Consider the following 16,879-nt stretch of genomic DNA (forward strand, 5'->3'; position numbering starts at 1 on the left):
ACCATCCTTTCGTTCACTGGAAGACCAAGGCTAGATGCTCTGGAATCCAAACCCACTCCCATTCTGTGAAAGATATTTTCACATGTGGAGTGGAAGGGAGGGGGGTAAGGACCTTTAAATGTGCATTTTATATGTGGCTGACTTTTCTTTATTTGATGTAAAATGTGCAAAAACAGATCAGAGCCTTGGAGATCATTCTCGCATTCCCCTGTTATCAATCCAGCTTATTGCCAAGAAAGTCTTTCCTTTGTCCTTAAGAAGAAAAAAAGATCATTTTGAGATTCTTTGTTTTATCTTGAGACATCACACTCTTCTTAATCTAGAAACAGATAAAAAATACCTTTGCATTTACTCAGAGCCCTTATCTCAGCACTTTCATGCATTTTATGGGTTGACGGCAGCAACGCATGTGATAATTAAGCATTTCTATGCATGCAGGGCTTTGGTTAGCTCAGTAAAGGGTATACTCAGCAATTCTGTCCCCTGTCCTCCAGAACAACTTGCTTAACATGCATCAATGTGCGTTATTAAATATAATAACACATCAAGTCAGAAATATACCCAACACTTGCAAGACATAACACAGATTTAGAGTTATTGGGGTGATTTTTTCAGATGGCAACATTTAATCACAGAGAAGCTGAATAATTTGCCAAAGATTACTGTAAAAAATCGGAGCTGCAATACCAGCTTTTCAGTTTAATCCCTCACTTTCAAAAATATGAACATCTTCTTTAGTATCTATTCTAAGAAACAGAGCGATGGTGGAAGAGTAATAGAAGACAACATTTTTTTTAAAAAGGTTACAGAAATTTGGTGCATAGCTTCTGTGAAAAAGAAATGTTAGATGGAAAAAATTTGGCTTTTCATTTTTCAAGGGTGCAGTTTTATATAGAAGAGACTTCACTGTGGTCTATATAATCGTCCCTCGTTACCCGTCGATGGATTGGTTCCAGCCTCCCCACCCCCCATTTTAAATCCACGGATGCAGATGCTCAAGTTCCTTATATCAAATGGCGTAGCATTTTCATATAACTTACACGCTTCCTCCTGTACCGTTTAAATCATCTCTAGGTTACTTATAATACCTAATACCATGCAAATGCTATGTAAATAGTTGCTATACTGTGTTGTTTAGGGAATAATGACAAGAAAAAAAAAGTGTGTGTGTTCAGTACTGACACAACCATCCTAGGTCTTTCTATCTGTGGTTGGTTAACTGCAGACGTGGAGCGTGCGAAAGCAGAGGGCCGACTGTATTTAAGTGGCTGCAGGGGCCTCTGAAGGCTGCTAGAGGGTTAGATTGGTAACACTTTCTGGCTTCCCTTTCATAACTGTTGACATAGGCATTTTGGGGGGCTGCCCTAAGTATTTCTCCTTTTCACCTAGTTTACTTGACCTTTGCCTAATTTACTATGAGTTACAGATGGAAAAAAATTGGCCTTTTAAAATCACATAAAATTTTAATATTTTCTGAGTTTATAGTATTCTAGGTTCATAATTATAACCTGGTGGAAGTGTGCCTACAGGGTACAAAGCAATCATATGACTAATGAAATTTCTTTGAGGTTATCTTTTCTTGGCAGTCAAGGACCCTCTAGATCAATATGGTAGCCACTGGCCATTTGTAGCTACTGAGCATTCGAGATGTGGCTAGTCTGAATTGAATTGTGCTGTAAGTAAAATACACATTAGATTTCCAAGACTTAGTACATGAAAAAAGAATGTAAAATATCTCATTAGGAAGATTTTTTAGGTTAATTACATGTTGAAATGATAATATTTTGGATACATTGGGTTAAATAAAATATATTATTTAAATTAATTTCACCTGTTTCTTTTTTAATGTGGCTACTAGAAAATTGAAAATTATACATGTGGCTTACATTTGTGGCTCCCATTCATTATATTTCTATTGGACAGTGCGGATCTAGAAGGAAGGAAAATATAAAGCAAAAAACCCAACTCATTCAGTGCACTTGAGACTGCATCCAAGAAGGAAAGCTGAATATCTAATGATCCCAATGTTTTTTGTTAGGTTTGGATTTCAGTAAAGCTTCTTTAATTAAATCTGTTGTAAATCTGCTCCAGGGTCCCCCTTGGGAAGAGAATTGGATCTTTTTGTTTGCTTAAAAAAATTCTAAGAAAATCCTGAACTCATTTCAAAAGTGATTTATTTTTTAAATGCTTTCTAAAAAGCTTCCCATTTACTGAGATTGAAGCTATGATCAATATTGAGTTCTTAAGAGGCTCAAGAATTGTGAAAACTATCCAGAAATTTCTGAAAAGACCTTTCTGGTCTCACAGAGAGGCATCCAGAGGACTTTAGGGCCCTTAGAAGCCGCAGATCAGCCATATGCCTCTGTGTTCACACCTTCCCTCCAATAAGTGAAAACATTGGGAAAGATAAAATATTTATTCCTAAGTGTCTATAACTGAATTTATGGATAGAACTTGCTGGATATTATTGCCTGTGTAAACCCATGTAACTGTGCATGTAAAGCATGTTTTTATTAGTTCCTACATAAAATTTTTATGATAATGGCAAACAAAGGAGCAATTTAGTTTAGCTGAGTTTGTTCTTATTACTCCAGCTTCGAATAGATAAGCAACAGTGCAAATAACAGCAGTCAACAGGGAAGAGGGTTGGGTCTCCCAGGGCTGGGGCTCCTGGCTCATGACTAGGAAGGTTGAAACAGGGCCGCCTGTTGGGGAGCCCCAGAGGGCCTGGCCAGAACGTGGTAGGGCGAAGCTGGTAGGGGCTGCCATTAGCTTTCAAGCCTGTTGTTGAGCAGTTATACTCCCAATTGTTAACTACAGAGTATTCAAATTTAGTTTCTGAAAAGGCCCGCATAACTACTATTGAAAGGACTCCCACATACTGTATTTCAACTGGAGACTTACAGAGAAAAAAGGTTCAAGTGGCTTATTGTGGGTCATCTCCCACTCTGGGATTTAAACAAAGCACCAACAGAACAAAGTTCCTTTAAACAGGGTGCCTTCATCTGAGTCCCTCCGGTCTGTGGTTTGGCAGGCAGACCGGAGAGAGAAGGAGCCCACGCCTCTCGTTCCCACTCCTGCCTTTTTATGTTTGACCCTGAGTCTAGCAAATGATCCCCATGGTGACCTGGATTGCAGGGAGGGGGGGTTTAGAATTTGAAGATAAAGCATCTTTCATAAATACTGACTTTTCCTTCCCAATGACTAGTTAAAAATTGATAGTAAGCCTGTAATCTAGAGTGAGCGTGACTCCTGAACCAAAATTCAGGAGATAGTATTTGACACATATAAATCACCTTAGGGAGACAAAAGCATGTAATATTTTAAATTGAATGAGGCTGAAAAATGGAAGACATATGATTGTCATAGATATGTAACACTGAAGACTTTCTTAGCAATCAGCTGAGACAATGGATGAGCATGGTCCGTGTTAGGTTCACCCTAGGCTAAGGTCTGTCTGGGACATTAATGAAATTACAATTTAATGGTTAGAGGGTGCAGTGGTTTAGATTCTAGACATTGGAAGTGTTGACACATCAGAAAACTCATGCTTGAGAAGGGTTTTCCTCCAGGCGTCTGGTACATCTCTGCCTCACAGGAGATCCACACTGGAGTCATTCTAGATACGTTGAAGGTTCTTAAAGGTCCCTATGGAAGGAAGGAACTTCCATAAGTTTTGGGAACCTCACTTTTAGAATGTGTTCCTTTTAGGACCAATCTAATTTGAGGTTCTTTATTCCAAGTACTTCCTCAGTAGACGGGTTACTGATTCTCCAGTGTGTCTTTGTGTATTTCATAAATTGTTTCTTAGCATTCTTTCCCACAGAGGAGGCTTAGTCATTCTTTCTCAAAGACGCTGCTTGAGCCTCTCTTGGAAGAGCACTTCTGGGGTGTGTGTGAGTGTGGACGCACATGGGTGTGTGTTTGTTTACTTTGGCCTCATCTTAGGCTCTGGGGAAAAAAATCTACTAAATCTTAAGCTAACTATAAAATGCATACATTTTGCTTTGCTCTTGCCAATGTCTTACAAACCTGCTGGTTGGTAAGTCATGTAGAAATCCAAATAGCAGGGTTTTCAATACGCACTCCAAGAGAGTTACTCAGAGTAGTAAAGTTTACTCCAAAGGCAAGATTTCTTTCCTGCCTTCATGGAACCGACCCTCCAAAATGAATGTGTTGCTGTCCCTTCTAACAAGGGCTTACTACAAGTTCTATGTGTTCTCAGTTTGCACTCAATTGGAAATTGTAGTTTTTGGCTATCAGCTTCTTTCCAGGTAGCCTGGTTGATTCCACACTCTGGATCTGAGAAGCTGCGTCTGTTTGTATGATTGCCCAACGTGTGGAAGCCCTTCAGACTTCCAAGTTCCTGCCTATTAAGGATAGAACCATGGTTTGGGGGAGTTGAGAGATGACAGACAGACTTAGCTGAGATGGTCCTGTTGCTTTCTTTCAAGAGGTTGTTTGAGAATAATTCACTTTGGGTGGAATTGCATGAGACTGATTTTTTAATGCAGTTTAGAGTCTTTTAACTCAGCATTGGATGAATAGCTTTTCAAGTTTGTATGAAAGACAAGAGTCCCAAAAGATTGGCTCTATTTTAAATAGCAGACTCCAGGGACTCAAGGTTTGTAACAAAAGGGCAGATATGGAAGAGATGAACTCCCGGGTCCAGCTCTGAGAATAAAGCATCCTGGCTGAGATCCCTGAGGTGTCGGGGTCTGCCAATCTTGCTGGCTCTGGTTTGTTAGCTGAGGAATCTAGTTAGATAGGCTCACAATAACTTAGTTGGTATTGACTTTGCTGGGCCTGACCCATATTATAAAGTTCCAACAAGTGGAAAGTATAGCCGAGCTTTGGGAAAAGCCATAGCATGTACAATAGAAGAGAAAACCAACATCTTAAATGAACACAGAAGAAATTTGAGCAGAACCATCAAGTGAAGAAATTAGGACACTGGATGGAATGTTACTGCCTCAACAGAAAAAAGGTAGAATATTTATTTAGTGAAGACATAATGAGATTACACAATTCTCTGGCGTCAACTCACACAGAAAATCTTTGTCTCTTTGCTAAGGGGGTGCAGAAAAAATGGTATGGACTTGAAGAAACCTGACAACGGCAAATTTAATTTTGGAATTTAGCTTTACAACTTGTGAGCCCCAGGATTTTTTTTTTTTTAGGCAGATTAGCCCAGAGCTAACATCCGCTGCCAATCCTCCTCTTTCTGCTGAGGAAGGCCAGCCCTGAGCTCACATCCATGCCCATCTTCCTCTACTTTATATGTGGGTCGCCTGCCACAGCATGGCTTGCCAAGCGGTGCCATGTCTGCACCGGGGATCTGAACCGGCGAACCCTGGGCCGCCGTAGCAGAACATACACACTTAACCGCTGCGCCACCGGGCTGGCCCCCCCCAGGATTTTTAAATATCTGTAAATTTGAGAATTCAGGGTTGAGGAAGGATTTAAGGAATACTCAAAGATTACTAAGCTTCTAAAGCATTCTTAATGTTATTTTTACTAGCGAAATATACAATTAAAACATGCATGTGTAAATAAGTATATTTTCTTAATAATCAAAATCCTCTGAGTGAACTGATTTATTAGAAAGCCATTGAATGCAAAGCCTGTCATGGGTCTGGTGGTGGGATTAGGATCAGTCCTGATTAGGATTAAGGATCCAGAGATTCCCAGTAAGCAATCCTGCTGAGCTATTCTCTGGATTCTGGGCGTGTAGGAATGCGTGAGCATTTAAATTACCAGCTTTACAGAGTAAGTGATCCTAGACTGAGAAGAACGAGACAGAGGAACAATCCTAGACTTCTTCACAAGGTTACTTTGGGTCAGCCCACAAGTGTTTGCCCACTCTTGTGCAGGGTTTCAATGAGAGGCTTGACAGCATTGGTTTTGAGTCTTAAGCCATTGTTATTTGAGGAGAAGGACGCTTGAGAGTGTTTTTGTTTAATATTCTTCATGGCAGATCTCTGATTTTGGAAGCTATGTTACAAAGAGGTTAATTGACGTTATTAATGTCCCACATCCGGCCATTTGGCTAGAACTGAGCCCCTGACTTATTGCTAACCACAGAGACTAACTCCTTCCCTCTGTGTATTTCAGGGGTTTTCAAATATTTTAGAGTTCTGTTGTGCTGTTGTTGGAGTTTTGATAAGCATGAGGGGAGTACTGCAGTTTACTGCTGTGCCGCGAACTAGATGTGTGGTTCTGGACAACTCATCTCACCAGTTCAGGCCACGTCTCTTCATGTTTACACGTGAAGGTTGCCCTAGATATACCTAAGGACTTTTCCAGCTCTACTTTTAATTTTTTTTTGAAAATTGGTTTTTGGATGGTGTAGCATTTGGCATTTCTGCAGCTGGTAAGTAGAATGTGTGAGGTCAGGTCAAAGCTGGAACCATGAAAGCCTGTGCATCGCTTTGGAGCAACCAGCTGGCTCTTAAACAAAATCTGATCCGTGTTCACCGTGGATGGTTTGAGACAGTGCTGGGCAATGTTTGTCGTTGTTGTTGTTGGCATTGATGTATTTGTATATTTTTGCCTAAAGGCATGTAAATGTTAAGTTGGGGACATACTTTAAAGATGAAACAGGAGTATTTCTAAATATCCTTGCTTTATATTTGATTATGACTTTAGGAACCACAAAGCACATTAGGCTGCCTTATCTTATTTCATCCCAGACACCGACTTATGAGTGGGAGTTGGGGCTGAGAGAGGGGAGATGACTTGCTAAAATGCCTCATGTTGTTACCAACCAAGCCAGGCCCCGAATGAGTTCTTAGCATTCAGTGCAACCTTTACCCAGGGCCTGAGGCATGACACACCCTTTGCTAGGCACTGGGATTACACTGGCAATTCCATTTGGCCCAGCCAGTCTCTGGTCTGGGCATCTCTCCTTTGTGGCTATAGATTGGAGCTGACCAGGGTAAAGCAGGGTAAATCTTACAATCTAGAGCCAGCCCCACTGCTGCCAGCTTCCTTGAAGGACTCCAAACAAGGAAAAGCCCTACCCGGCTCATTTGAGCCCTGTAGACCTGTGCTCATGCGGTTCCTGAGATCGGGGCCCCAGCAGCTGCAGACCTCCCCTGCCTTGTGTGGGCTCTCCCTTCTACCTTCCCTGGCACCCTGAGGGGTGTGTGTGTGTGTGTGTGTGCACTTGCCTTTGTATGGTAAGTTCCCAATATTCTTTTCTCAGTTTTGCCCAGGATGCAAGGTTGCTTTTGCACTGAGCAAACTGGCCATTCTGCAGACGTAGGTGGGTCACATCCAAGGACTGTCTACAGGTCCCTCTTGACTTTTTCTCACAAGAGCTCAAGGAAAATATGAGGAAGTAAGATGCCTCCAAGGAATGCACATTTTAAATTCCAGGCCAGAATGCGCTGCTGGGTTTTCTTGAAAGTTTTCCACGCATTAGCCAAAACTTAGGTAGAGAATGACACACACCCTGGGAGGGTACTGCTTCTTAAAGATGCACAGTGATGTCTTCTACAGACAAAACCCAGCAGCTTACTCAGGGGTGGAAAAGGCCATGATCTGTGTTAGAATTCAATGCTGCATCAGTTCCAGGTAATCTAATGTTCAGTCCCGTAATCTTATTGCGTTTACCCTTGGAAGCGTAGCTAATAAACGATGCCGTTCTGCAAAATTACATAAAGCAGGTATTCTGATAAAAACTCCAAGCCCTTTTCTTCAAAGGTTAGAGCTATTTTTTTTTTTTTTTAATGCAACAGGGAAAGAGAATGGCTCAATTTTGTGACATGATCTTTAAATTGCTCAGTTAGTACATTTTATCTTCTAGCGTCTCCGGATGCTGAGCGTAGCTGAGTCTCTTGTGTGGGTCCAGGAGGGGCAGGCTGGTGGGACTTCCCCCTCTGGGCTTGACTTCTCCTCTGCTGGAAGCTGTGTTCCTAGGATCACCTACTGAATATTCCAGAGAATTCCAGCTCCCCAGCTGCGGCCGTCACATGCTCACATTCAAGCTGGCAGAGAGGAACAATTCCTGGTCTCCTCTCCCTTTTTTCATCTTTTCATGTAAATTTCTTTTTGTTTTTCTCTTTTCTCTTTCTTCCTCTTTCTCCTATTCCTCTCTTTTTCCTTGGTCTCTTTGTTCCTCGCTGGTCTTTCCCCTACTCCAATCATTTGTCTCACCACTATAATGAATGAAGTCTATGCTGAAATAGCTTATTTTTATCCAATAAAGCTTTATGTACCCTAGTCATAATTTTTTTAATCAGGTGAAAATAATCTTTATCCTTCAAAAACAAACAAATTTCCAGCAATCCCAACCCAACTAAATTTTGTTTTTATTTGCATGTTATATTAATGTATTAATTGATGTATTTATTAGATATATTCCATAGCCAAACAGTATGCTATGCTGCTCATACTGAGGTGAGCAGGACCCAGTCCTCTCAGGGCTGCCATCTAGGTGGGGAGAGAGACCAGTGACAAGCAGTTACAAAACAAACAAATGCTCTGATTTTCTAAGGACAGGCTTGGGGGAACGCATGGCGGGGGCGGCCCTGATCGTTCACTGTGGGAAGGGAGCTCAGGGTGTGCCTTCTTGGGCACTGGCTCCTGGTTGAGTATTTGGGGGTGGGAAGCAATGGTAACCTTCCCCCAACAGAAGAGCAGCCCCGGGTGATTCAGCGTCTGAAGAAAGGGGTTGGTCTGCCCAGGTCTTGGGAGCTCACGTACAAGCAGCCTCGGGCCTACCCTGATGTCAGCGTTGGGTTGATTAGGGTGGTGATTTCCTCTTGACTCCTCTACTCAGTCTGAATTTGCTTAGTTGCAAATTGAAAATGGAATCAATTACATCAAGATTCAGATCATTTGATTTTACTTTCATTTGATCATAAAAACTGCAAACACTAGCTAGAACAAGGCTTTTGTGCATACTGAGAAATTATTCAAATGGTTCTTTGCTCTGTATCAAATCCTTTGCTGTTACCCCATTTTCTAAACAGGGCAGCCATAGCTGAAAAGCTGTAGATTCTCTGGGTGATGGGACTAGTGCAAGATAAAACTCAAGGATAGAAAGAAACCAAGCCCAGTGGCATTACCTGCCCCAGGGTGTTGCTATGCGGCTGTCAGAGTTTAAGCTATTATTTGATGATAGTTGTGCCTTCTTCATAGGGTTGTTGCCAGCGTTAAATATGGCAACACATATATAAAGCTCTCAGAACAGAACCTGGCTCGTGGTAAGTGCTCAAAAATGGCAATGAGTGTATTGATGTTTATGAGGATGCTTTATGCCGCTCCTCAGTTCTCTCAGGCTGGAGCTAATCTCATCGTGTCAACTGGACTCCTTGTATAATTATATGTCATTGAATATGTCACCAGAGCCACCCCACAAAACATAATTGAGGATTAAGTGTTAAAAGTATTGTGAGTCAACGTATTTACGTGCATCTCTATATAGAAGTACTACAGACTTTATCATTTGTTATAAGGTATACTTTAAAAGAATATTTGAGCTCTGCCTTAAGATACACATCTTGGAACTAAGAAATCTAAGAGAAGAATCCAAAAATAGAAATGCAACTGGCCCTTTGCTTCATCCTCTGCCTCAGTCTTTTCTAAAGCATGTGGGCGGCCCTGCCCCTTTACCTTCTAGCAACACAAAGAATAAAGGAAAACAGTCACCAGGTGCTGAGGGGCCAGATTGAAGCCCTGATAACGGGTATCGTGAAAGATGAGCAGCCTGTTCTATTTGCTCAGTCTCATCACACAAGACAGAACCCTGGATGAAGGTGAGGCTGTAAATCGAGGGTGAATGAAAGGCAGCTCTCCTAGGCCCTGTGGAGCACCAGTGTGTGGAATTTTCTTTTGCAAGAGGTCACTGAGTCAAATGCTGTGGATGGATAATTTTATGGCCACTAATAAAATTTATAGCCAAAGCAAGCTCAGATAATAAAGGTAATCAAACATCCAGCCCTGGGACATAAGCATCCCATCTTGGCCCCTTGGTGCTGACTGGGGGGTCGGGGGCGGGGGCAGACAGCACAGGGAAGAGTTTATCTGTCTGACTCAAGGCCAGTGGCACCAGTGATTTGTGCCCATGTGAGCTGTAAGGACTGGCCAGGCCTGGGGGCAGCTTGCAATTAGGTGGGAACTGCCTGTGCCCTGGGGACAGCATGCCAAGAGCCCTAGGAAAATAATTGTCATATTTAAATGCTTAAAAGTAAACAGCGTAAGAAAGGATCGGAACCCAGGCAGTTCTGGAACTCCACATTGTGGGAAGAAGGTTAACCGACTGTTCGGGTGTGACTCGGCAGGCAGGAGGGAAGATAAGGATGGTGTTTTACTTGGGCAAGCGGAAAGAGACCAGATGAGGTGTGATCGGAGATCTGAGTTCAGGTGGGGCTTTCCTCAGCCCCGTCTCCCGCCCGACTTTGCTGCTCTCCTTGTGTCCTTCCCCCACCCCGTTCCTCCCTCAGTTGGGGGTGCAGGCTGACCCCCATCTGCAGGTGGCCAGCATAGGCTGGGGGGTCTTGTCACTGAGACCAGTCTGCAAAACACGCCATCGGAGTCCCTGGAGACAGAAACGCCCCGTTCTCGGCCAGTTCTCTGACTCGGGCCCTGGCGTTGACAGTCCATATGACCACCCTCTCTAAAATGACAAGGCAGGGGCATGGCCACTGGGGCAAACTAGGGGGAATTAATTCTTTGGTATTGTTAGGGGTTTTGTTTTGTTCCTTTTTTTTTTTTAATTGTAGGAAAATATAACCTGAAATTTACCACCTGATGTTTCTGGGCAGAGAATATTTCGTGCCTCAGGAGAGCACCCCACAGAGGGCAGGTGTCACCACCACTGCTCTACTCCAGGAGAAAGGCCTGCACATCAGGATTCCTAAGCCTTGAGCTGTTTATTCAAGTGATATCTAGAACATTCAGGAAATATCTAGAGTTCCTACTATGTGCCGGGCATTGCATCAAGAGCTCAGAACTTCTAGAAGCCTCCATATAACTGCATTTGACCTTGGAGTTGTTGTCACGGGTTTGGAGCTGCATCTTAAAATGAGAGGAGCGCCGTCCTTAAGGCTTCGGTTTCTGTTCAAGTGCTGTGTTCTTAGTCCTCGCAGTGATGCGGTTCTTGAGCTGTCTCTTTAGTCAGCAGTCTCTTAGTGGTCTTTGTTCTGAGTTTTTTCTTTTCTAATTGTGGCAAAATACATGTAAAATAAGATTTATCATTTTAACCATTTTTAAGTGTGCGGTTCGGTGGCATTAATTGCATTCACATGTTGTGCAGCCATCGCCACCATCCCTCTCCAGATGTTTCTCATCTTCCCAAACTGAAGCTCTGCACCCCTGAAACAACTCTGCAATCCCCTCCCCCAGCCCCAGCACCCACCATCCTACACCATTCTGTCTCTATGAATTTGACTAGTCTAGGAGCCTCGTATAAGCAGAATCATACAGTATTTGTCCTTCTGTGTTGTGTGTGTGTGTTTTTTTAATAAAAACTCTTTTGATCAGGTAGGGGAAAATCATTTTATGGCCCTAGTTTTCAGTAGAGTTTATTTTTGCAAAAAGAGCCCAGCCACAGTTAACTTGCTGCAGTGTCTACTGAGATTTCTGAACAAAAACTTGTCTAGCCACTGTCAGCTTTTCCCCGTCTCAATCCTGCTTAGAAAGGTGGTGCCTCCATGCACAGAGTGCAGAGCTCGCCTTTGAAAAGCATCACTCCGGTTCTGGATAGCTCTGGTTTCTGGGTACAGAAGAGACCTGCAGGGTGAAATTAAAGTTGAAATGGAGTTGTTTGCCCGATCCCTTGAGGGCAGAAAGCACGGTGAGAAAAGAGCCAGTGGAACAACTTAGGGTGAGGGCATCTGGTCCAGGCGATGCTGACATGCAGACACTGCAGAAGCAGGTTGTTCTGGCTTCCGAGACATCAGTGCTTCCCTCTGCGGTGGGGCGTTTCTTCTGTTTCCCTGGCTGCCAGGGTAAAATGAACATAACTCATACAACAAAGCATTGCGGTCCCCAGAAGGAGTGGTACCGAAGAAAGGCATGAGTCCTCCGCACTGCTCTGTCCTTGGGGTTACAAAGTGCAGCCGCTCCCTGGGGGAGCCTGTTCTGGGGGTCCCTCTGCCGGATGCTGTTATATAGTCAGCCCCAGAAGTGACTCGAAGTGGGGACTGACACAGATTCCTACAGCAAAGGCTAAGATTCATATACAAAGGGATGTACATTTTTCTCTCCCCCTCTTTCTCTGATATGAGCAAAAACCACCCAAGTTACTGTGGGCCTGTGTCACTGCATTGTGACGGCTGGAGGAGGACGTCTTTCTGGGCACCACCATCAGCTTTCTGTTTCCCAATGGCTGAAATGGAGCATCTGCATGATCAGCTAAACTTGGTTATGTTTGGTTTGGGGATGCATTTTTTGATCTTTTCCTTTCTAGGTTTGGTTTCCTAACTTATATTTTGCATAGGCTTTTTGAAAGTGTATTCTGGTGTCCTAATTCCCTAGGAGTACAACATAGCAGCATAGAAGCATCCTAAGACAATACCAAGAGTTAAACATTAGCTGTGCCTGATCTTTTTCAAGATAATTGTGAGTTAATTTGTGCTAACACGGATCAAAAATATTTATTGAGGACCCACTGTTTGCAAAGCCATAAAAACATTAAGTTACAGTGTAAGTAATAAATAACAATAAAAGAGACGTCTCCAAACAGTGAGATATTAATTGCCTAAGAGAAAATGCTATTAAATGTTGTTTTCTGGGATTTGGGGTCATAATGTCATTTAATGTAGTTAAAGACTGAGTAGGATGCATTTGCTGTCCGTGGATGTCTCGACGCAGGAAATGGATACTGTTGGTGTTCCTGCTGTCTCGGCAGAGTCAGGGCAGGTGGCTCCCCGGGTCAATAATGCCGCCTGAGATGAACCCCATGCTGACACACTGGAAGCTCTCAGTCGTTCCTGTCAGTGGAGAAGTTAAAGGTCAACGACTTACAGATTTCCATTTGTGATGTGGAAGCAACCTTGGTTTCTAAGAGCCAGACATCTTTTGTCTTGATTTTGTGGTGAAGATCCTAACCAAATTTAAGATTCACTATTTCTTTCGGGAAAAGTATAGCACTCCCTATACTAAGGCATCAATGCAAAAATTTAAATGTGGTTGAAAGACATGAATCTTGCCCAAGGTTAAAATATAGAGAGCAGCTTTACGTATGAGTCTGAGAAAAGCAGCTCCCCGTACACATGAATGATAGCTGAGATCCTCACGCACACTGGGGACCCTACATGTACGAGCACACACGTGTGCGAACACACACGTGCAGCCTCTCCCTGCAGCCTGGTTCCCTTTACTGCCGCCCGTGTTTAATTTACCACCGCCCGAATGATGTTGTGTGGTGTTTTCAAAGTAACAGATACTGTTACTTGAGTGAGACGGTCCCATGTAGCTGAGATGGAGAGCTCCAAGCAGGTTTTAATCAGGACTAAACCAAACAAAATCCTGTGGTGAAAATCTCGTCTCCCCAAAGTTTGTCATGAGGACCCCTAGGAAATTTTCAGCTGCTGCTTCTAGACTATTAGAATGGCACATACACATAAGCAAGATAATGAATCCTCTCCTCCAGAACTTTAAGTTTTTCAGATGTGTTAGATGGATAGTTTGAGATTTTTGAATCTGAGTTTTCTCAGGAAGAATTGTGTACCTTTCACAGGATCCTGTGAGAAAAAATTAACTCAGGACAGTGAAAAGCAGGGCTAAACCATAGTCCTTTTAAACTACGGCTCTTGGTTCAGAATTACACAGTGAAGCTGAAGTTTCCGGGGACTCCTGCCATCTTGGGCATTTTCTCTGATAGTGGCCTGCTGCCGACATGGGGCCGACCGTGAGAGCAGCCTCGAGACTGGAAGTGGTCCTGAGGGGAGCGTTCATGGGAGGGGGTGGACCTGAGGGGTGGAGTGCAGAATGAAGATGGCTCAGAGTCAACAAATCGGGGTTCCAGCCGCGGCTCCTCCACTCGCTAGCTGCTTTCCCTTGGGCAAGTAGCCCAGTCTTTCTAACCATCAGTTTCCTCATGGGGAAAAGGGGTAAATTATCTGAGAATCCAGTGTCTGCAGGGACGGTCTGCAGGAATGCGGTGAGGGCTCTGTGGGAACCCACTACAGCCCGTCCACTAGCCTCATCTCAGGTGCTGCTCGCCTGGCCTGGGAACCAGAGGTGGGAACCAGAGGCTGGAGAAGGGGCTGGGGTCTCGTCTCCTCCCCTTTTGGATCAGCCAAGGCTTCAGGCAGATTTAACATTCAGAACAGAGCCTAATAGCAGCAAAAGGCTGACCCAACGAGAGAGACTTGCTTTTGAAATGTGAGGGGCACACTTGCTTTTGAAGTGTGGCGGGGCCACCCACTGGTAGGAAAGGCCGCTGCCCTGAGATAAAATTCAGACCTCAAGGGAAGAATGAGTGCTACTGAGTGGATGGTATGCCACCACGCGTTGGGGGCAACTAGAGAAGGTGGGGTGGGGGCAGGTGTTAGTTTCATCACAAGAACAATCATAGGACGAAAACCCTCAGATCCCTAAAGGAGTGTGGCGTCTGCCCCGGGTCACTCCTGAGACAGCTCTGACACAGGAAGGCTGAGGAAGGAGGAAATTCACAGCGAGGCCAAGGCGTGTGAGGCAGCGCCCTCTGTCATTCGTGTTGATGTGACCAAGGGCTGCAGCCGGTGGGTCCGGGTCTCTTTCCTTGAGAGGCTTGTTGGAAGTGACCCAGGTTTGGCACCACCTCCCCCTCCGGCCTCCACACCCAGGGCCTGTGCTGCTCATCCCATGAAACTGAGCGGGTGAACACGGACACCCTCCTTCCTTCTAGTCCCCCGAGGGCCTCTTTGAGCTAAAGACTTGGCAAAACCCCATTCTGGAAGCTCCCCATTACCAAATCACAGAATAGTGTTTCTCTGCACACATACTCCCTTTATTTTGGAGAGGGAGAGAGAACATGTGTCTTTAGCTGACTACAAGTTTTTCTGTCTGGTTTTCTTTCAAATCTCTTGAGGTCAGTGACTAAGCAAAGTTTCCTTTCTAGAATCCCAAGTCTGGTGCTCAGGTTATTCAGTAAGCCTCAGTAAATGAGGAGAGATCATGTAAGAAGGGGAAGAAAAGAATGAAGAATGGAGTCACTGGCCAATATTTCCATCTGAACTTCCCTACATCATGGCTGAATGGCCTTGGACAAGTCACCTGACTCCTCTGAGCCTGCGTTTGCTCATCTGTGAAATGGGCATAAGAGCCCCTCTATCTATTGAACTTAGTGTTGATTGCTTCAGATGAGGCTGGTCTGAGGAAGAGGAGGTTTATTAACAGCAAAGAGTTAGACAGAGATGAAGGCATCCTTCATTCTGTTAACGATGATGTAATTATCATAGGTATAGATCTTTAGCCTTCTCTGCTTAATATATAACCAATTCAGTGACAAGCTATCACAGTTTCAGAGAGCCACAGAGAGCATTTGGATGGAAGCAGTGCTTTCATAGCCAAATTTCCTCCAGTAGGCAATTATTTTGTTTCCTGTACGGTGGAACAATTCAGTTGCGTCCTATGGTATTGTCTTATGGGTAGTTGGCAGGGTTGAGGAGAGTAAATTCTTGGTAACAAACGATGGTACCTTGGTAAGAAGAGGTCCATCCACACCCAGCATCCTGCAGGCTGCGCCCTGGGGTATGTATGAGAAATAATAGCTGATCTGACAAGGCGGCTCCCTCTCTCTCAGAATGGTCTAGGATGGCAACGATTCTACTTGTTCAATTAGAGCAGCTGTGGCGGCTTCTACTGAGAGCAAGCCTAGTTGCCTGAACAGACACAACAGATAGAAGTTGCTTTAGGTCAACTATCTTGTAGATTATCTTTGTACAGGATACTGACTGCCAGCAAGTTGTAGGCAACTTGCAAGGGAGAAAAGTAAATGTTGAAGATGCAGGAGACTGTAAGAAGTGTTTGTGCGTATGCCTCCACAGTGCCAGCTCGTACTAAGTACCCGATACACGGTTGTGCATACAAATAAGTGCACAAGTGAATTAGGGGTCTGAAAAAGAGGTAGCTCCTCATCCCTACACTAGCACACAGTGGAGCCAAAACACTACACTTTGGTGGTGATGGGGCAAGGGGAATACTTTATACCCCAATAGTCCAACAAAATGGAAATATGATGAGATTTTAAAAGAACTAAGTCTTCTTACATAAAGGACTTGAGAAAAGAAGATTTAGTTAGATAAATGTGAGCAGTAGAAAATAAAAAGAGCCCAGATTTATTCCACAAACATGTTTTGAACATCTCTGCGTGCCGGGCATTGTGTTGATCTCTGGGGATACAATGGTAGTGCTAGACCTGCTGTCCTGGAGGTTTTGTGTAGTAAGAGATGATGACCTACTATTAAATGTATAATATGAACCAAGGTAAAGATACTGAAGGAGAAGCCTGCAGTTCTGCGAAAGCATCCAGCAGAGGCTGGAAGAAGGCTTTTCTGAGGAAGTGATTCTTGAGCTTGGATCTGAAGGAAAAGTAGAAGCATTCCTGATAGAGAGTGAAGGCGTGTGCAAAGGCCCTGTGGCAGGAGGAGCAGGAGGTGTGTTTGAGGGACTTGAGCAGGGCTAGAGCCCTGGAGTGCAGTGAGTGAGGCTGAAGTAAATTAGCAGTTGCTACAGCTATTTGTATATTATTTCTAAAAGTTTGTAATCCCTGAAGAGGCTGCTGGGTGTAAATACAAATGAGAACATAAACTTTCAGGTGGTCAGAGCCTACAGGAGTGGGCATTTGGGGGGACGCCCTCTTCCCATTGTGGAACAAGCAGAACAAAACCTAGAGAATTCTCAAAAGAAACAAATTCTCAAAAGAAGAGCAAGCTCAGCCAGG

General features: G+C 43.9%; 1 protein-coding gene across 1 annotated transcript in view; it reads left to right on the plus strand.

The window, feature by feature from the left end:
• Positions 1–16,879, plus strand: part of KIF26B (kinesin family member 26B) — a 442,943-nt gene that overhangs the window by 184,457 nt on the left and 241,607 nt on the right. The window lies entirely within an intron of this gene.

Source organism: Equus quagga, chromosome 12, assembly GCF_021613505.1.
Source record: "Equus quagga isolate Etosha38 chromosome 12, UCLA_HA_Equagga_1.0, whole genome shotgun sequence".
Classification (NCBI taxonomy): Eukaryota; Metazoa; Chordata; class Mammalia; order Perissodactyla; family Equidae; genus Equus; species Equus quagga.